This window comes from Pan troglodytes, chromosome 12 (assembly GCF_028858775.2).
Source record: "Pan troglodytes isolate AG18354 chromosome 12, NHGRI_mPanTro3-v2.0_pri, whole genome shotgun sequence".
Classification (NCBI taxonomy): Eukaryota; Metazoa; Chordata; class Mammalia; order Primates; family Hominidae; genus Pan; species Pan troglodytes.
In genome coordinates, this window is record NC_072410.2 from 94,165,682 (window position 1) to 94,173,037 (window position 7,356).

A 7,356-nucleotide genomic window follows, 5' to 3' on the forward strand; every position below is an offset into this window, starting at 1 on the left:
GTGGTGTTTTGCAAAGGCATGTAAAGGGTTAATTAAATCTCAGCCCACAGGACTTTGCCATATAAAGGCATTCCCGCAGCAGGAATGTGGGAGTAATGTTGGGAAGCAGGTTTCTCTCCAGGCTCCAGGGCCTGGAGTTGGAGGCTAATGTCTGGGGCTGTGCAGAGGTAGGGAGACACAGGCCTCTGGGGGCCAAAGGGCATGATGCCGAGTGCCTGGTGTGCTCTGCCTGGCCTAAGCCTACCGAGGAGGAGCACATGTGGGTCCAAACAGTGATCTAGCTTCTGAGTAGAGAAGGCTTAAAATAGTGGTAATCATTCCAGCAGCTGCCGTTTGCTGAGCGCTTGCTGTGAGCAGGCACCCTGCCAAGAGCTCTTCATGTGTGACCTCATGTCCACCTCTCTCCCTGGGAGCCAACGGCTCTTGAGGACACTTGGTTATGGCATCCCCCTGGAACACTGGGCCTCAAGCAGCACAACTAACGCTCATGGGACACTCACCATGCGCCAAGCCCTTGCATGCACTTCACCTCGTTGAATCCGTACAGCCGTATTTTGGGGTAGGTGTATTTGTCTCCATTGGTCAGTTTAGGAAACAGGGGCTCTCTGAAGTTAAGTCATTTGCTAAGACGACACGAGCTAGGGGCAGAGCCAGGACTCAAGCCCAGGCCGCGGATGCCGAAGCTCTTAGCTGTTTCACAATGGGACCTCCTCAGTGACCAAGGCCGCTCTGGTCCTCGGACCCCATTGACAAGCAGCCCAGTTTGCCTTCCTTTGGGGGCCCCTGATCTGGGAACAGCATCCTTTAAGGACCCTGATGCTACTCAGGGTTTTGGTCATCCTCCACCATCTAATGCGGGAATTGGGGACCCTGTTTCATTTCTGTCTCATCAGTGTCTCAGGAAGATTGGCATAGTTGACAGCTCCTTTTTCAAAATCTCTGTCTCTCTGTTCCACCTTCTGTGGGCCCTGCTTCATCTTGAGTCTGATTTCCCTCAGAGTGGTAACATGGCTTCAACTGCTCTTGGCTTCACATACACACCTGCCCAGACTCAGGAGAGATAGACGGGGTTTCGGGGAATGGTTCCAGAAGAGCAAGGGAAGCTTTCCCCGACGTACCCGACACACCTCACCTGCTGTTCCATGGTCCTGAGCTGGGTCAGGATGTGGCCCTTGGACCGAGGAACATGGAAGTCCCCACAATGGGTCTGTGCTCAGGGCCTCTGCCTGGGGTCAGGCCCATTTACTGCACTGCTTTCCTTTAGTGTTTGTCACAAGTCAAAACTCTCTAAGCTCTCTTGGCTCTTGCCAAGCGATCTCTGACCAGCTCATGTGTCTTGACCCTCAGAACCAAACGTGTAGTCAGGGGGTGAGACCCTGCCCCAGAGTAGGTGGGGGGCACAGGGCTGGCTTCTTCCAAGGCCTGAGCTGCACAGGAAGCTGGGTTTACCAGGAATAGACACGGGGGAGGCCTCCTGACATCCCCGTCTGTCTTCTGTCCCCTTGGCCTCCTCTGGTCCTAGACCTGCTATGTACCCACAGTGTCTGCTTTGTTTTTGGCTGTTTTGCTTTGTTTTGGTTCAGGCACATAGTAGGTGCTGAAGAAGGAATACATTTAGTTGTCCCACCTTTAATTTGAGCATAAAGAAAACAACTCATTATCTTCTCCCTTCAATTTCTCTGGCCCTATGAGGGGTATTATTATCCCTTGGCTTGCTGGGTAGAATATTTATCTTTCTTGTTCTCTGTTGATTAATGTTCACTTACTGGAAGACTGCCCTCGAATACATTTACTCTGTAAAGCCTTACTAAATGCATGCTTTAAGATCTCCTTCATTATATATGTGTATGTATGTAGGTAATTATATGGTGCATATGTGGTTGGGAAATTTCTTTTGTATTAGTCAGGGTTGTTGGTTTTTTTTTTTTCTCTCCAAGCGTTTCATTCCCCTGTGCCGCCCCCAGCCCCAAGTGCCCAGGCCTTTCTGAATCTATTGCTTTGGGGGAGGGCTGTGACAAGACAAAGAAGGAAACAAAGGCAGCTCCTTGGGGGCAGGAGAGGAGATCTGATCTGCAATCGCTTGGCAGGGGCCAGTAGAACTTAGAAGTTTTGACTTGGCTTAACTCTGTGGCAAACTATAAGGAATTATTCCTTAATTTCAATGATGAAACCTTCCAGGAAAGTGGTGCAGGGCAGCTAAGTGAGCCTGACCCCAGGCAGTGGTCCTGGCCACAGGCCTGCTTGCTGGGGCGTGGGGATTTCCCACACGCTTCGGTCTCATTTCCTGAGTAGCGTCAGCAGGGCACGCCAGTCTGAGATGCGGAATCTAAAGTTTAACTCCGCCCCATCCAAATGGTGTGATCTTGCTTGAGTGACCTAATCAACCCCCTTACATCTCAGTCCCATCTATAAATGGTAGCCCATAGCACCCACTTGGAAGGATTCCTGTTGGGATTAGATTATGCATGCACAGCCTTTTGTCCTGTGCCTGGCACAGAGGAGGTACTTCCAACTGTGGATTTCATCTCCTTTCTCTCCTTTCTTGGAAGAGCCAGAGTAGTGAGGAAAACCCTGAAAGCAGGCAGAGGGACCATTCATCCGGCCTGGAAAGAAATGGTTCGCATAACATTTGCCTGTGATTAGGGGCAAATTTGAATAGGTGTGTAGCTGTTTAAGTGATGTCAAGAGTCCTCTGCCTCCTCTGGGTCATAGGAAGGCAGGAGCTTGTTTGAGAAGCAGTGTATTGTGTTCAGGAGACATTAGACACTGCATCAATATTGGATGAGGCTTGTGGGGTGCGGTTGGCCGACCGACTGCCATGTGGGACTACAAGCTGTCCTGTACCTGGCAGGACCTGAAGACTGACGTGCTGAGGGCTGGGGAGCAGCATGTTGTCTTCTAGGGAAGACGCCAGGGCTGAGCTGGCTCCAGCTTGGCCATTCTCTGTTTCCTTGTCTCCCACTGGAGAGGAAAATAACACTAATACCTACCAATTACCAACTGCTTCCTCTGGGCCAGGCATTTAACAGGTGTTATCTCTTTTAGTCTTCAGAAGGCTCATTTAAGGAAAATGCTGAGAAAACTGAGGCCTGGAGAATTAAGAAACTTGCCCAAGGTCAAATAGTAAGCCATGGTCCTAGGAGGGCCAGCTAACCACATGGGGTGAGAAACCTTGTTCCCAAACACCTGCTGCCCTGCTTCAATCTTTTTTTTTTTTTTTTTTTTGAGACAGGGTCTCACTCTGTTGCCCAGGGTGGAGTGCAGTGGCATGATCACTGCTCACTGCAGGTTCACTACTTAGCCTTGACCTCCCAGGCTAAGTGATTTTTCCACCTCAGCCTCCTGAGTAGCTGGGACCACAGGCGCATACCAGTATACCTGGCTAACTTTTGTATATATATATATTTAAGGTAGAGATGGGGTTTTGTCATGTTGCCCAGGCTGGTCTTGAACTCCTGGGCTCAAGCAATCGGCATGCCTCGGCCTCCCAAAGTGCTGGGATTACAGGCGCGAGCCACCATGCCTGGCCCTGCCTCAATCTTAATAGTCACGAATAGTGGGATTGACCTTCATCCCTTCATTTTTTTCGGGGGGTGAGGTGGGTTGTTGTTAGAGACAGGGTCTTGTTCTGGCACCCAGGCTGGAGTGCAGTGGTGCGATCATAGCTCACTGCAGTCTTGAACTCTTGGGCTCACAGGATCTTCAAGTGACCTTGAAATGGCTGTGGCTGCTCCTTTAGAGGGCCCCATCCTGACCCTCTTCTAGCCATGCCTCTCCCTGTGGGGAAGGAGTCTACAGCGCCAAGGAGACGTGACTCTGTGAAGCCCATGGCTCCCTTCTAAAACATTCTCTGGATATTCTCTGCAGTCTTGAACTCCTGGGCTCAAGTGATCTTCCCGCCTCAGCCTCTGGAGTAGCTAGGACTACAGGTGTGCACCACCACAGCCAGCCCTTCCTTCAGTTTGCACTTTCCTCTTCCAACTTATGCTCATTTCCCCCGACCCAGGCCTCTCCCTTTAAGAGCAAATATAATAATTCCTGGAATTCCCCACCTGAAAGGCTCCTAGCCTGTTCCAGGCTTCTTTCCCAGATCTATCCTTCCAAAGACTGAGGTCACAGCCAGTATGGCTAGTCTGTGCACCCCTAGGCTTAAGAAATAGCAAAGGGGTGGCTGTGAGTGGGGCATGTGGATGGAGCTTGGGCCTGTGGGTTGGGCTGGGGGCAAGTAGAGTGGGAGATGGGAGGATAAGTCCATGAGTCCAGGACTAAGCATCTGGGAGCTGGCATTCTCTGGAAGAGTGAGAATTCTAAATTTGAAAGTAGCCTTCTAAGTCATTGTGCATATATATTTTCAAGATAGGCTAGTAGAACATATTTAAGTTTGTTAGCTTGACATATAATTTTAAAATATTAGACCTATGTCTGAGGGCCTCCATTTGTACTCTTGCACCGGGTGCCACAGATATCAGGGGAGTTTGTCACTGTGTTCTGTTATGAGAGCACCAAGGGGAACCCTGATGAACAAGACAGAGAATCACCCACTGAAATGACTGCAAGAGTGTGACTGTTTTTCTCTTTTCTTTTTCCCACTGCCTATGAATGGTCAGACACATCAAAAAGCATAGACAATAGCATGGGGAATGTGAATGGGCTGTCAGTGAGGGTCAGAGAATCACCTGCACTATTGTGATAACATGATAGACATTCTTGGAAACAGGTGACCCTTTGGCCTTCTGATCAATTTTACATTAAAATTGAAGCAACCATTTGAAAATGCTTTGAAGCATTTACGTATGAGGCTTTTGAAGGCTTTCATCCAGACCAACAAGGCCTATAACAGGTAGCATTTTATTCCTCATTTCCCAAAATAGGAGGTTCAGGGAGGGTGTGTAGTTTGCTCTACATATGACTTCTTCCTTTTCCTCCTCCCCATGGGGAGCTGCTTGGCCACAGACCCTACCCTCTTGCTGTAGGTGACCGTGTCCTTGGTGCTGTGGGCCACGCTGCCAAGGTTTATGGGAAGCTACACCCCTGGGCTATTGTGTTGCCCTCCCTGAAGGCAAATCTCTTTCCCTTCCCACGAATGGCATGTTCCGCCATCTCTATTTATTGTCTTGCCCAGCATCCAGTTCCCAGAACTCCCTGGAGAATTCTCAGATCTCAAACAATGAAGTGTCTCATTCGGAGTAAAAGGAAGAGCACAGGAGTCACCGGAGTCCACGTGGACGCAATTCCACAAGTGACCTTGAAATGGCTGTGGCTGCTCCTTCATGTTGACCGAAGCCAGCTGGCAGCGGTCAGGATTCTGACCATGTTGCCAAAAAGAAGAGGGGCAGGAAGTGCTCCAGCAGGTGCTTGGAGGGATGGCTGAGGGCTCATCTCAAAGGTCAGAGGGTGGAGTCTTGTGACTCCTCATGTAGTATCGCAGGCTGTAGTTATTCCCCTATAGCCTAAGCTGGAAGGCTCAGCTTCAACAGGATTATGAGGTCAGACAAGTTTGTATTGGTCAAACCTCCCTCTGTGCCTCTCCCCCCAGAACCCAGTTGAGAACCTTGCTGTCCTGGCCTCGTATCCAGCATTTGTTCATGGCTTCCAGTACCTCAGGGCTAACACTGGGCTGCCTGGGGGTCCCACCATCCTATCCTCCCTTGCCATACCCTTGAGGACTAAGGTTTACACACAGACACGTGTGCATATGAATGTGTATACACATGTATCGAGCATGTGTATGCATGCACATGCACACACACACTCTCATTCTCTCTCACACACACTCTCATTCTCTCTCACACACATGCACGTGAAATTCACTGGTTGGGGTTTCATTTTCCCAGAGCTCAGCTCCATGTATTTTTCAATGGGAGGCAAGAGAAGAGTGATCCTTCCATTTCAGGTAGCATTTGCTCATTTAAACCCTGATAACGTGTGTTCTAACCTCCAGGCAAAGTATATGCTGGCCCATGTGGCAAGCCACCCATAAGAATGAGAGAAAAGCGCCCTCCCTCTGGGCAGTTATGGGCCTTGGTGGGCAGAGTTTGGGTTGGATTCCAGTCCCTACTTGCCTCTACCCTGGAGACCTTTGTGCTCTGAGCTATCTCACAGATACTTTGGAGGAGTGATTCTAATGGGAAGAACTCTAGGCTGGGGAAGGAAGGGAAAGTTTTAGGGGTAGATGAAGCCTTGTAGTTGCCCACAGATCATCCCATGTAGGTGTCTGTCTATTCTGTGTGCTCAGAGAGCTGGCATTGCAGGCTGGGCTATGCCTCACTGACTCAGCAGGATTGATTGCTCAGCGCCCCTGCAAAGTGCCTAACACTGCAAGGAGCATCAGTGCCCATTTTATGTGACCAGTTTCTATGGCCCCTTTAAAATGGGCCATAATTTTAGAAACATGACTTAGTTGATCACTTGATCATGTTTGATCAATCAAGGTGACTGATTTGGGAAGTAGGCAGGGTAAGAATATTATAACCATCTTAAAGATGAAAAAACAAAGACTCAGAGAGGTAAAGTGCTATGCACACAGTCACTCAGCTGGTAAGCGGCAGGGTTGGAACCGTGCTCCTCTGGTTCTGCCAATTAGGCAGCCATGTCATGTTGCCTCCTACCAGACAGACTCACGAATGCCGGCTTGAAGCTTAATTTTCTAGAATGTATAAATATTTAAGAAGTCCTGGCCAGGCCCAGTGGCTGGCCTGTAATCCCAGCACTTTGGGAGGCCGAGGTGGGTGGATCACTTGAGGTCAGGAGTTGAGACCAGCCTGACCAACATGGTGAAACCCTGTCTCTACTAAACTACAAAATTAGCCAGGTGTGGTGGTGTGTGCCTGTAATCCCAGCTACTCGGGAGGCTGAGGCAGGAGAATCACTTGAACCCGGGAGGCGGAGGTTGCAGTGAGCTGAGATGCACCATTGCACTCCAGCCTGGGCAACAAAAGTGAAACTCCAACTCAAAAAAAAAAAAAGTCTTTTGTGCCTCTGAAGTATGGGCCATTTGCCCCACACATTCTCTCATGTCCAATCAGCCATTCTGATGGATTCCCCAGCAGTATTACACATAGGTTTAGCACTTAATGTTCTACAGAAGCCTTTTGCTTACAGCAGTCTAGGAGGGTGCCAGGGCAGGTATTCTGTCCATTACATATGAACAAATGGAGACCCAGAGAGGACAGGTGGACTGCCAAGCTCACATGCCTGGTATGGGACGAGCATCCAGGTCTCCTCATTTTCAAGTCCATTGAGCTTTCAGCCATATCATGCTGCCTCTTCCCCAGAGGGCTTAGGAAACAGGAGCAACTGCCTACAGGAAATATGCTTCACCTTCCTCCACAGACACAGGCTTCTAGGAGAACCAAG